General features: G+C 39.7%; 1 long non-coding RNA gene across 1 annotated transcript in view; it reads left to right on the top strand.

The window, feature by feature from the left end:
• Positions 1-12,838, top strand: part of LOC137154133 (uncharacterized) — a 34,957-nt gene extending 22,119 nt beyond the window's left edge. Inside the window, exon 3 of the long non-coding RNA XR_010920102.1 lies at positions 12,713-12,838. This is a non-coding gene — a long non-coding RNA (uncharacterized lncRNA). The remainder of the gene's footprint in view (positions 1-12,712) is intronic.
• The last annotated feature ends 908 nt before the right edge of the window (positions 12,839-13,746 follow it).

Genomic DNA, 13,746 nt, shown 5'->3' with positions numbered 1-13,746 from the left:
AACTGTGCTAGACACCAACAGCAATGGATTGAACTGGACGCTGGTTTATGGCTCATTTCATCAATTTGTAACACACCACGCTGCCTGCTACCCTTACTTTGCTCTTCAAATCCTTTATGCAGCATTTAATTTCCAATTGCCCACTTCATTTCAAGTGACCACCTCCAACTTGTTACTTCTTCTGCTTAACAATCTGTCCCAACTTGTACTTAGCTCAGATACCCTGCTTCCTTCCCCAGACTTGAAGAGCTCTGTGTAATTTAAAAGCTGGTTCCTTCCTTCCACTCACAGAACTTGCTCCAATAAAAGATATTACCTCACATATCTTGTAACTTTCACATCCTGGTACCAACACAGCTCCAACAACACTGCAAACAAGAATTGTTTAATTGTGACTGAGGGTTAAACTTCTCTTGGCAGAGTATTTCCTTCATATACTTGGTCTTCCATGTCTTGTCTTGGTATCCCCTTTCTCCCATGCTATCTTTGCTTCCTTTTGACATTCTTATCACATATTCAGCCCTCCTCAGAACTAGAAGGCAAATGTTTTAAAACATCTCATTTTTGGGGCCTCATTTATGATTTTTGAACATTTGAGGTTAGTAATACTGAAAGCTCACTGGAAAGGGACTTCTTTTCTTGAGATTTGCTAAAAAGTTTCAAGTGCTATCTAGCAGATGATTCCACACATGCAATTTTTAGAGAGACAATTCTAGACTGAGAATGTTACAGTAACAAAGTGAAGCACTCAGTTGTCAAGAAGTCACATTTAAGGATGAAGGTGTCGCCTCAGCTCTGCCCCTCAGACAAGTATATTAAAATCTTTACACCATCACATGCTTTCAAGTACAAAATAGAACTTCTAAGCCTTGGATACATGCATCATCTTGTAATGCCATTTTAACTCTTGTACACTTACATTTTGTAATCCTGGATTATTTTTCAGTGGCCTAGTGCTTTTTGAAATTTGGTGTCAGAAGTCTTATTTTGAAAATTTAAGCAAGAACTGTTGAATAATTTTCAGTATAGTGAAGATAATTCTCTTCAATTTAAGATTTGTGGTATTTTCAAATTCAGTTTGTCCGGGCACAGAGTTGCTAGGTTGCTGCTAAGCATTTCAAAGGTCCAATAAAAGAGATTTGATTTGGCAGAGATAAGGCTATTCAAGTATTTTATGCATATGCAGCAATTGGTTAGTAAAAACCCTCATTTATTATCTAATAAGTTCTAAGACCTGATGTTCTATTAAGTTCTACAGTATTTAGGTAAAAGTTGAGTGCAATTTCTTACTTACAATCTAATCCATCAGAGATTTATTTAAATGCATAGCTTTAAGCACTGTGAGTAGTTCTATTGACTTCAGGAGGACTACTCAGTGCATAAAATTAAGCACGTGCTTAAGTCTGATGTGTGAAATGATCTGTGTGCAACCTGCTGAAACAAGATTCTGTAGAAGCCTTCCCTTCAATGTAAGTGTAAGATGAAGACCCCAGGGCCACTTGAAGTTAATCTAGTACAGGAGCTGTAATTCTGTTCTGTGATTTGCAGAGTTCCACTGCAAAACATTAATCTTGCCAACTCTTGCAGTTTTATGATGACTCAATATTTAATGTTTTCCTCAAAGCTCCAGATCCTGGAATGAGTTTGTGAGAATCTCTACTTTCATTTAAAAGTTTTCTAGCTCTCATGGTTGTGAAGAAAAGCATGTGAACGTAATCCAAAAGTTTGACTACATGGTGTATTAGTCTGCACCAGCTGGGGTGTAAATTCTAATGGGCACCAGCATGTCATGTGCTACATGGCCATGGGGACCCTGTTAGTGCACGATAACAGTTCCTTAGTGCATACTGATGTGGCACTATCTCATTGTGCACTAGGGAACATTTAGTGTGTACCAGCAGGGTTGCCTCAGACAGTTAGTGCAAGATATGCTGGTACACCTAGGATTTACACCTCTCTGGTTTGGACTAATGCACCACGGGGACAAGCCCCAACAAGTACATCCTAAACTCTCAAAAATCTCAGGGCAAATAAAGAGCTTTTTTTTTTTTTTTAAAGGTGTGGTTTTAAAATCTCATGGTTTTTAAATGTTTGAGGTATGGCAGTGCTAAAACATCCCTGCCAACCCAGTGAAAAAACACACCAGTGGTTATGCACATTTAAGCAAAAATGAATAAGTATACGTGTACAGCCCAGCGGCTTGAAGCAAGGAGGGAAAGAGACCCCAGCATTTAATTCACCCTCCCCTGGCATTTAATTTTAGCATCCCAGCCAGAACATTAGAGGTGGGAGGAGGAATGAGACTGCTGCAGAACCGTAGGAGTTGAAGCACCCTAGCCAGGCCTGTGCTGCGGGGAAGAAAGGACCTCTGCCTATTGCAGCTCTGGCAGCACATCTGGATAATGGGAGGCAGCAGTGTGTTGCGCACGCATTCCTACAGCCCATTCTGAGTGGATGTCCTTCCTCCAGCTGGACTTGGCACCAGCAGCAGGGTGCCAGCTGCAGTGTATCCTGGCAGCCACTAGAGGCTGCTGTGGCACCTGCTGCGCCTGCAGCCTGTCTCCCCACCAGTGCCTATTCTCTACCCCTTCCCCCCATGCTGGTTCTTACTCCACCCCATGGAGGAACAGGGGGGCAGGGGAGGGAAAGGGTGGTATCAACCCAGGAGGGGAGGGAAGCTGGGGCTGTTGGAGAGCTGAATGGGGTTGACAGAGTAAGATAAATAGATTAGCTCTGTCCTATCTCAGGGTTTATTCTGCTGCCCATCATCATAGTATCTGGGTGTCTCCTGTGTAAAATCCGCACCAGGTGATTCCCCAGTGGCTTCACTGAGTCTCCAGCATGTCTCCACTTATGGAGTCGGAACTCTCCTTCAGGTAGGTTTTTAAGATTTTGGAGGAAGGTGGGGAGAATAAAAGGGCTGTTCATATTGTGAGCGTCACTTATGGCAGACAGGCTTTCTCAGATAGGATGGCGTTGAAAGTTTCCTAAAGATGGTCAGACTCTGGATTCTTCACATCTCCTCTGCAGTTTTGTTCTATGGCCCATCCCCTCAACTGAGAATGCTTTGCCCCTAGCTCACATGCTTCATCCTGGGCAGTGGTGATGCCAGGCATAAGCAGACTAAGCAATTGTAGAGGGACCCAAGCTGCTCAAGGGGCCCCTCATTTAGCATTGCCCCTAAAATACCATATATCTGATTTAGTGTGGATATTTTAACAGGTGTATTAATACTTTCTTTTTGTTAGTTTGTGGAAATAATGAAATTAGTATTTTTAGGATGAGTGTGGAGGTAAAAGGGGTCCCAATAATTTTCTTGCTTAAAGTCACCAGTGGTTTAGCACCACCTCTGATCCTGCGTCTTATGATCTGCATTGCCCCAGAGAGCACAGCTGGCCTAAGAGGATGTGGGTTGATGGTGGCTAATGCCAGCCTCTAGCAACGCTCCTTTGTTTCCCCTGCCCTGCAACCACCACCTCAGCCTTCTGTGTTTATCCCATCTCTGGGTTGCAAAGGATAAGTTCCTGCCTCTCTTCACCTGCTCCCTTTGCTCTGGGGAGCCCTGAAAGAGAAATTGAGTCTCAATATGACAACTTTCACCAGCACTAAATGCACAGTTCTACCATAACTGATGTTTATAGGCGGATGCAAATTTGAAAATTTTACTGATTAAATAGCTTGTTACCATTGTCCTAATGAAAGTGGCAGAGCTGTTCAGTGGTGTTTGGGGAAAAAGAGATCCCTCCTGACCAGTGCTCAAATGATGGGGGGGAAAAATAGGGGGCCCTTAATAAATGCAGATGGTCCTGTAGGTTGTGTGGAGCAAGATGCAGTGGTGTTCCTTGACCAGTGCCTGTGCTAGCATCTTCTGTGCTGCTGAGCCAAGCCGAGCTGCAGCAAGAGTGTCTTCTCCCCACTGCCACGACCTCCCACACATTTCCCTACCTCCTCCTTCTTCCACACCCACCACAACATCCCTTCTACCTTCTGTAATGGAACGCTAAACTGTATTCTACTGTTCTGCTGTAACATCCCTTATAGAAGCTAACCTCAGCCATACCTGGCAGTACATTAAAAAAATCTTAAGGAAGACACATCCCTGGTGTATCTTTCTGACAATGAAACTCTGTAGCCAGTCTATATCTGATAGGTCCAGCCCTACAACTTACCATGTACAAGGTGTACATGGCATGGTGTCAGAAACAAACTAGTGCCAGAGGAGAACAGAAACAGAAGGAAAGCAGCAGAAAAGGTTGCAAACAGAAGCAACAAAGGAGCAAAGATTGCATGATCAATCTCATCAACATGGCATTCTTCGATGACCCTAGAAAACTTCAGTTTTGACACATCATCAGAGTGGACAGAATGGAAGCACTATTTTTGCAAGATTCCATATTGATATTAAATGCTACAAGGATACTGGAGATATTCAGGCATTCTCTTTAATTTATGTTATGAGGAAGCAGGCAGAGTATATCTTTAAATCCTTTGATTTTACTGAAGATAGTCACAAAACTATCTATGTAAGTGTTTTTGCTATGTTTGATGCATGCTTTATCTCTCAGAAAAATGTGGTTAATTAAAGAGCATGTTTCACCAGAGAAGTCAAGAAACAAGATAAATTTTTTTTAATTTTTAATTTTTTTTTTAATAACAGAATTGGATACATAGAAAACAACTGTGATTCTGGGAATGCAAATCATGAAAATATCAGAAAGAGACTAATTATAGGTCTTGTAGACAAGACTCTTTCATAGCAATTACAACAGAAGATCGATTTAACTCTGCACAGCTATACAAATATCAAATCAGTCTGAATTTGTGAGATAGTGAAGCAAACTTGATAAACTCGAAAAACATTAAACTAGCTTAGAAGCTGCAAGTGCTAAAAGTAATTATAAGAACCCTAATTATGGAAGAGGGTAGCTTCTGCGCTGTGCCCTAACACTGGCACGGGAAGGATGTGGTAGTAGTAATAATAATAAATGCCCCTACTTGAGTGGGTGCTTTGGGCCTGGTGAGTTATAAGGGATTATGTAATAGCGAGGAACCAGCTGAATTGTTTGCTTGAACACTTGATAACGTACAGGTTTTTTAAAAAGACCAGTAACTTCATAAAGTGTAAAATTGGCTTTAAAGTGTCAACTGGACTTCATTGAAAAATACTTTCCATCTTCTTAATGTTTTTTTGCTAAAAATGTAACATGTTGACTGAACAGGGGCAACAATTAGATATTGGGGTTTTTTTTTTAGTCAAATACTTTCATTTCACTTGTAAAATCATGTCCCCCCTCTAGCCTAATTCTAAGTGTCACCAGCTGTTTCATGTTGTGTTCCATGAAAGATCAGAATCTGTGTTGTTTGGAAGTGAGCAACAGCCTTTTGTGCGCCATTCAGCTTAACTGTAGAAAAGACAGTAATGTCATCATTCAGTCATTGAGCTAGTTTCCGTGCTAAGTAAGGTTACTTAGAATTATACTCCAGACTGTGGGGAAATGAGAGCTATCAGTGTATCAAATTAGCAAGACAGCCATTGCCTGAATACATTAAATTACGCCTGGAATTTACTGAAGCATTAACTGAAGCAAATACTCTTCCCTCATTCTGCAAGTTATATCTATAATTACTGTATAAATGCATCTCATTAGACTTCCAAACTTGGAAGTGACTAATTACAGCGCTCTGTAAAATAGCCCATCTTTTCAGTGGAATGCATGTTTTAAGTGCCCAGTCTTGCAGGCCCTTCCTGAGTACTCCGATTAACTGCAGGTACTGTTGTAGTCAAGGACTTGAAGAATCAGAACCTAAAGCAGAAGCCAAATGTAAGTTTTGCCCCTAAGCTCATAACAAAGTGGAAACCTGATCCTTATTCATTAGCATTATCATTCAGTTCAGAGGGAGACTCATGGGAGAAGGACTTCAAGTGTGTTGGGGTTGCAGTGTCGGGTGTCAGGTCTTCATACCAATGACAAGTCATGATCCAGTAAGATAAACTTGGATGAGGGAGGGGGAACTTAAGTTCTGAATGACTATGTTATACAAATTTTTATATGTTCCTAAGAATTAAAACTTTTTATGAGGGGGAAAAAGAATTAGTCTTTTTAATGAGATCTGGTCTGAACTCTAATTTCTCTGCTACTTCTTTGCACTACTATTACTTTTTGCTCTTCTATCTTCCTGCATTGGTGTATCCGCAGCACACTGAATTTTCATGGGCTAGGAGAAGTAACTGTGCTGTTACTGCCTTAGAGATCTGACAGGCCGTCCAGGCTCTCAGGTCTTGTGAAGAGCCAACTTTTAGGCCTGCACCTCCCTGTCTGTACTTCTACAAGAAGAAGCATCAATAGCTGTGTGGAGGTTCTGATCTACCCTACTGATTGACCAGGTGGGCCTCCAGCTCTTGTTGTGGGTGAAGTTTGCCCCTGAACCATGATTTAACTATGCTTGTCATGTGTGTACTGTTATTTGTGTAAACACAAATTGATCATGGAAATGAGCCAGTCCCTAAATTCTGCTATTGTGGTTGACTGTGACCTTCAGCTATAATGAATTAATTCCACAGACTTACTGCTGGTTACTTAAAGTACCCAATCAGCTACAAGAACTTAATTTTAAAGACTAGATCTTCTGACTTAAAACTTCTTTCCACCACAAATGTGAAGTGGCTATCTGTCTGTGCCGATGTGCATGTAAAATTGGTTTGTTTTCTCAGGGGAAATCAGTAATTAGTTGAGGCAAAATGCAAATCTTGTTTGCATAAAATTTTCAAGGAGATGAATCATATTGTAAAGTCTATTCCCTGCTTTGCCTATTACACCATTAATTGCTTCAAAATTCAGATTACCTGGCAGGAAGCAATGCCTTGCATTCTCTTCCCACCCCAAAAAATAGAAATGAGCCCAATTCTGTCAACCTTCTATTGAATGGTATCTTGTTACACGTGGTCAAATTGATCCTAATTGAATAATATGTATAATAAGATATTACTTACAGGTAGCAGACTCTGATCCTAAAGTTGCCATTAATAGCTTATTGTCTTTAAAATCATTTTAATGTACCGTTTATAACTGCACATTCAAGGAACTGAATCATTCTCTTTAATCTTAAATTGCCTCCTTTCTATGCACAAAACAGTGTTCATGATGCATAAACTTGGGGTAGGGTTTAAATAATTACAAAACAAGAAGTGCTGCTAAACCTTAACTTGAGTAATATTCTGTGCCTTATTGCCTGCCCTTTGTGCTTATATGCACATTTCACACCGTAAACAGAGGTACAAAATCTGTACATTTAGTAAGAGGAGAGAATAGAAAATCCACATGCAATGCAGCTGGGTAAATGTACAACTCAGATGCTACAGAAACTGACATATGATAAATAGTTCGTACTCAACTTTTTTTTTTTAATGGTAAGACTAGGATATGAATCCACGTGGGATATGTCACAAACATGCAACAAATTAGGATCAATGTAGATTGAAACTGCATGGAAATCAAATCAGAACAAAACAAACGAAATAAAAATTGTTAGACACAACTGCAGTCATGCTAGCTTGATAATATAAGGCTATCTAAAATGACCTGAGTAACTAGAACAGGTAAGATACAAAAAAGGAAACAAATAGCTAAGCTCAGGAGTCTTTCTGCAACTTGCTACTCATTCAGTAAAACATGATGAACACCTCTCTGACTTGAGGCCATTGAGGACGGCAATCTTCTGAGGACTGAGTATGGATAGGCTGGGCCTTTTATCCAGTATTTGAAGGTCTGCCCCCTACTAGCATAACACTGATAGCGGGCAAGTTGAAATGGTGTTTTAACGGTTTTATTTTGGTTCTTGCTTCTAAAATGTTTGTAAATATATATACAACTAGCGGAGTTTTATTATTCTTGATTTGATTCAGCACAAGATGGAAGCAAATGTTTGCTTAGATTTGTCAGGAATTATGTCATGTTGTGGAAGTTGGAATCACGCTTAAGATTGGAGATGTGATAATCCTTTTTTTAAATGTCCAGGTACTGTGCTGGTGGGACAGCATAGATACCCAGAAAAATAGAAATAGTCATGCTATTAAAGGTTCACTTAAAGTGCTGAGGTTTTTCCTTAATTTATGGTTGTGACTTCTGCACCAGCTTCCTGCTGCGGCCTGTCCTGAATGTTGCACTTCAGTCAGTGCAAGTGCACTTGTGCCTAGAGTGGAGGATCAGGCTTAGTCAGTATTGACTCCAGAGCAGGGCTTTCTCAGATAGCTTAGGCAGCTATGAAAGCCACAGCAGGTCCATAACATCTGCTTTAGTTGGAGACAGCCAAGGCCAAGAGTTGCACATTTTTGTGGTAATTTGTCAGGTGTATTTTTGCTATTCACATAGTTACAGTGTGAGCAAAAAAAAAAAAAAATCTTTCCTGCCCCCATTCCTGGATTAATTTAGAAATCATGAAACTAAGTGCATATACGGAATTAGGCCATAGCACTAACATTAATAAGTTGGTACCGAAGAGCTTCATCTATCCCATTCTTCTGTTAAAACTTCCCTTTCTTGCAACGGGAGATAGCCTGGCAACTGTCTTTGAAACAACAAAATTCTGCACTAACTCCACTAAATAAGTCACAGGCTTTTACCATATAACTAATCCTTTTATTCAGTCTTTCCGGACAGTACCACAATGTACCACTTAAGGCAAAAAGATACAGATATAAGTGGTCACACTGTGCATTAATGGCTTCTGCACAGAAAAGTTACCATGGTGACTATCTTTGCTACATAAGAGGGAGCTTTGCTTACAACAGACCCACTGCAATTTTATATCCATTTTCCTATTCATGTTATGGTGAGTCCCAGAATTAAAGTAACCTGTTTCTATACATTGCTGTGTAATGCACAGATGATGAGGTACCTCAGCAATAATGCAGTCACTACATAGTGGTGTATTTTGTTGATCCCCAAAAAGACACCCCTCCTCCCCATAGTCATAAATTAAAATCTTTTAAGGTCTGAAATCTGTAACCCAATCTTAACTCTGCTGTTACGAAAAGCTCCCTTGTAACGCATGTTAATTCTTTTTTTAAATACACAATTCCCAGTATAAGAGCACAGGTCTGTTTCATGTAATATTCAGAACAGTTGCTATCAGAGCAGACTGACTTCTCATTATGAGTTACCTGATTTTTACCCTTCTTTTCCATTTGCAAATTCATCCTGACCTCTGCAAAAATATTAGTTAATATTTGCCATAAAAACTTGGATGAATAATTTTGAGTTTATGCCAAATCTTTACTTTACTTGCTGCAGGCTGTAAGTCATGGTGTGACTAGTCAACTCATTTCAGCTCCCTGATTTGGCAAATGAAACTTTCTAAATAGGAGAATAACTAAAATGACTTTCCGAACAAATACCTTGTTTGCATGCAGGTACTGGAATCAGCGTAAAGACCAGCCATTTGCCAAACACCTTTGTGAAAAATGTACATGTGAATAGCTAATCAAATGGCACTAACATGGAACCAATGAATAATGTGGAAATTCATTAACAGCTTTGAAATAATGAAATAATCCAGTAAGAATATATTAATAAATGGAGGTTTTGCCTGATGTATATCATACCATTTTGTGAGTCACAACCAAATATAAATAATACTCTGTAGTTTTTGTGCATTGATAGTGATTTGGCCAAATAAAGCAAATCCTTCTAGGTTTATCTTATCTGTGTTCTTTTCACTCCAAACCCTATTGTGGAATCAAAGAAATAAGCATTACATTTATTAATAGAATGCTTGGTCTGAAACTGGTCATAGAAGGCCTGGCCTGAAGTTGTAGCCTGAAACTGAAATAGAAGCCCCAGGCTAAACCATTAACAGAATGCCTCAGCTGAAATTAGGATAAAGATGTTAAAATCCCACAAGAGGTCTCTGAACCACACCCGAGAGGCAAGTCTCTGTTATGAGCCTTAAGCCTTATTGAAGTCTGAACAGACTTCACCTGTTTTGATAAGTACCAGTACCTGCCCCCCTTTGTCTTACTGGCCCCATAGAGACTTACTCCATATAAATTAGCATTTGAACAGGTATTGTGTAACCACCCATCTTCAGGTGTTAGCCAGGGTCCCTGAAAACCTGATTGTATAATCAAGTGACTCATTGGGCGTTCCTGTGAGGGCGTCTGGTGTGCCCCACTGTGCATTGTGATTGTCTTTCCTGTTAAGTATAAACTGTTAATCAAATTCCACTATACGATCTATGTGTAAATGAACCTAAGCAACCCCTATATAAGTCTTTTGTATCTGGTAGCCAGATGAAGTACATTTGCCCAGCATCCAGACATGCTGCTTGACTTCCCTATAGCCACCTGGGTTTTCCCTATGGCTATAGTATTCCCCATAGCTATGGTTATGTGATTGTGTGTGTCACAATTAAAGCTGCACCCGATCCTACTCTAAAATGTAGCAGTGTGATTCTTTTCCACGACACTATGAAATGCATCAGCTCAATTTCTTAAACTGATACCATTTAGTTTTGTATTCCTTATACTATTAACTTCTGTAATTTTGACTGCTCTGTGATAAATAGCAGTGCCTTTATTTTCTAGTTAATTATACTTAGTTTTGATATTGTGTCCTGGTTCTTGAACCTACTTTGACCAATTAGGAATAGTTTCTCATTCTAAATGATCAAATAATCTGATAATTATGAATAAATCTTCCCATAATGATCAACAGTCATGATAACTTTCTCCCTGACAAAACTATCAAGACCAGATCCTAAAAAATGTTGATCCCCTCAATTCCCATTGACTGTGACAGAAACTAAGAGCCCTCGCCATCTCTCAGGAATGAGCGCTGGAGAACTGAAATCTGGAGCTACCTTCTCTGTTTCAGCTGACTCTCTTTTGTATTGATAGTATAACCAACGTTAGAGCTTCTGTGACACACGTTCTGGGCTAGATTTGATTCATGTTTTTTTTTTAGTTTGCTAGTGCTCTCCTTTACATCTTATAACCTCCTGCAAATCTCATAGGAGCTTCTATTCTTGGCTCAAGGAGTCTGTGCCATACTGCATTAGATTATTAGTAAACGTTTATATTATTATAGAGTCCAAAGGCTTCAACTGGATTTGGGGGTCCCATTGTGTCTGGAGGCTTCCAAATATAGATGAAACAATCGTGCCCCTGGGAAGGCTTAGTCTGACTCAGAACTGACCCTGGGAAGGGGATGAGGATATAACATACAAGTGTATTGGTACAGCATTTACATGCTTTTGATTTTGTTAACGCTTTTACATTGGAGTAAAGGTTAGGTGAGTATTGGCTGTAAGAAAAGGAAAAGGGAAAGTCAAAGCTCCTCATATATCCACGCTAGATTCCCAGAGGTAACACCATTACATTTCACCTAGTTTCCTTTGTAGTGAGCTTGATAACTTGTGTTTGACTAAAGTATATCTTCCAGAATGGCATCAAGAGATGCAGAATTCATCATTTCCCTTGGATATTTGTTCCAATAGTTAATCACTTTAACTGTTAAAAATTTGAGCCAATTTGAATTCATTCAATTTGAATTCATCTGGCTTCAGCTTCCAACCATGGTTCATGTTAGGCCTTTCTCCTCTAGATTAAAGAACCACTTAGTATTCAGTGCTTTCTTCCCGTGAAGTGTGTATATATTGTAATTAGTCACCTCAACCTTTTTGATAAACTAAACAGATTGAGCTCTTTAAGTATTTCACTGTACGGCATTTTTCCCAGCCCTGAAATAATTTTTGTGGCTCTTTCCTGTCCTTTCCCCAGTTTTTCCAACATGCTTTTTAAAATGCAGACACCAGAACTAGACTCAGTATTCTAGTCTTGGTTCTCATCAATGCCATATACAGAAGTAAAATTATCTCCTTACCCCATTCACTTCTCTCCTCGTTCAAGAATCACACATCCTTTTTGCCACAATATTGTACTGAGATAATCTGTTGAGTTGCTTTTCCACTGTGACCCCTAAATCCTTTTCAGAGTTCCAGGGTACAGTTCCACATTCTGTAGGTATAGCTGGCATTTTTTGTTCCTAGATGCATAACTTTGCATTTGGTTTTATTGGAACACATTTGATTTGAATGGGTCCAGCTTACAAAGTGAATCAGATCGCCCTGTATGATTGCCCTGTCATCATCATTTACCACTCCACCAATCTTTGTGTCTTCCACAGATTTTATTACCAGTGATTTTATATTGACTTCTAGATCATTGATGAAAATGTTGAAAAGCGTTAGGCTTAGTTACGATGCATGGAAACATCTCCATTGACTACTGTCAGATCTGTCCCTTAGCCAACTCTTTGTCCATTTAACTTGTGCTTTATTGATATTGTATAGTGCTAATTATTTTAAACAGAATGTCGTGTGGTACTAAGTCAAATGTCTTACAAAAGTCTATTACATCCACTCGGTTACCATGATCAGTGGAAACGGATATTGTTCTTATTACTTCAAGTGGTTTTCTGCTTATTAAATTCCTTTGTCCTTCACATGAGGAAATTATTTACATTTTTGGTAAATGAACTTTCCTTATTTTATTAGTCATGACTGTATTTCACTGTAGAGCCCCCCGGTGGTCTGTGGGGATCTTGCTTTTAGATGCACTTACTCTATCATATATGCAATGCTAACATAAGCTTGATTTTGGTGTGGCTAGCTGTTGGTATAAAATTGTAATGCCTTTCATGTGTGCTTTGTGCAGGTCTGCAATGGTTCTATGCGTGACATTAGGCAGCACAAGTTGTGTGTTACCAGAGATCTGGAGAGTCAAGGAACTAGAGGGTCTGGTCTGCGTGCAGTAACCTGAATAAATTTTCTTTTAAACTCATTAGATCTCTTTCTTTCCTACTGTGAGGAATCCTACAAAGAGCATCTTCTTTACTCACTGTTAACTGATTACATAGCTAGCAGGTAGGATTTTTTTGGAGGTAATAAAAATACATTAAAATAAGATGTTGGGGAAGATCACTGGGTGGAGTGCAAAACAAACAAACAAACCCTTCCACTTTGGAAATATTTTCTTTTTGTCAAGGTCAAGATGAGAAACAAATCCTTCTCTTACAGCGTGAGGATCCTTCTAGCTGAAGCTGCACGTTTTTGTAGAGACTTGAGACCTACTTGCCAGTTCATACTTGATTTTTGTCTTGATTGGTATAGGTACAAATCTCAGACTCACTTTAATAATCTGCAAGGCAGTACAGCAGGCATGAAATTGAGAGGAGATTGCATAAGAATCATCTTCTGGAAGCTAAAGGAAATGGTCTATAGCTTTGTGTCTGTCTCCTATTGCTGGGAGAGTGACTGACTTTTTGCTCTCATTAGCATTAAATGCAATCTGGAGAAACATCAGGGACATCATTCCTGTCTCTCCTTGTCTACTGACTTCCAAAATTTTGTCTTATTTGTCTGGCTCTTTCTCTTAACTGAAAGCTGCAGGGACCACTGCTGCCACTGTAGTGTGACATGTTGCATAACATGGGACAGTCATTTGGCCATCTGGAGGATGGGGGGAATGACAATGCACTATGCTGTCTGAGCAGCTGTATTTTCTTTCTCCACAAAAAAGCAACCTATGGCTGGGTAACAGGCCATTCCCAGGGTGGGTGGGATGGAGAAAAGGAGCTGCTCTGAGCCATATACTCTCTGTCAAGAACTGTGGAAGAACGAGTATAAAAGCTGTGCAAGGTAAAAGCACATTAACTGCCCTGCATGCTTTGCTGTTCCCCTCCCACCTGC

This window comes from Emydura macquarii, unplaced genomic scaffold (genome assembly GCF_026122565.2).
Source record: "Emydura macquarii macquarii isolate MOO-44397 ecotype Brisbane River unplaced genomic scaffold, CSIRO-AGI_Emac_v2 contig_295, whole genome shotgun sequence".
Classification (NCBI taxonomy): domain Eukaryota; kingdom Metazoa; phylum Chordata; order Testudines; family Chelidae; genus Emydura; species Emydura macquarii.
Note: the sequence above shows the minus strand (reverse complement) of the source record. Positions and strands in the feature narration are given on the sequence as shown.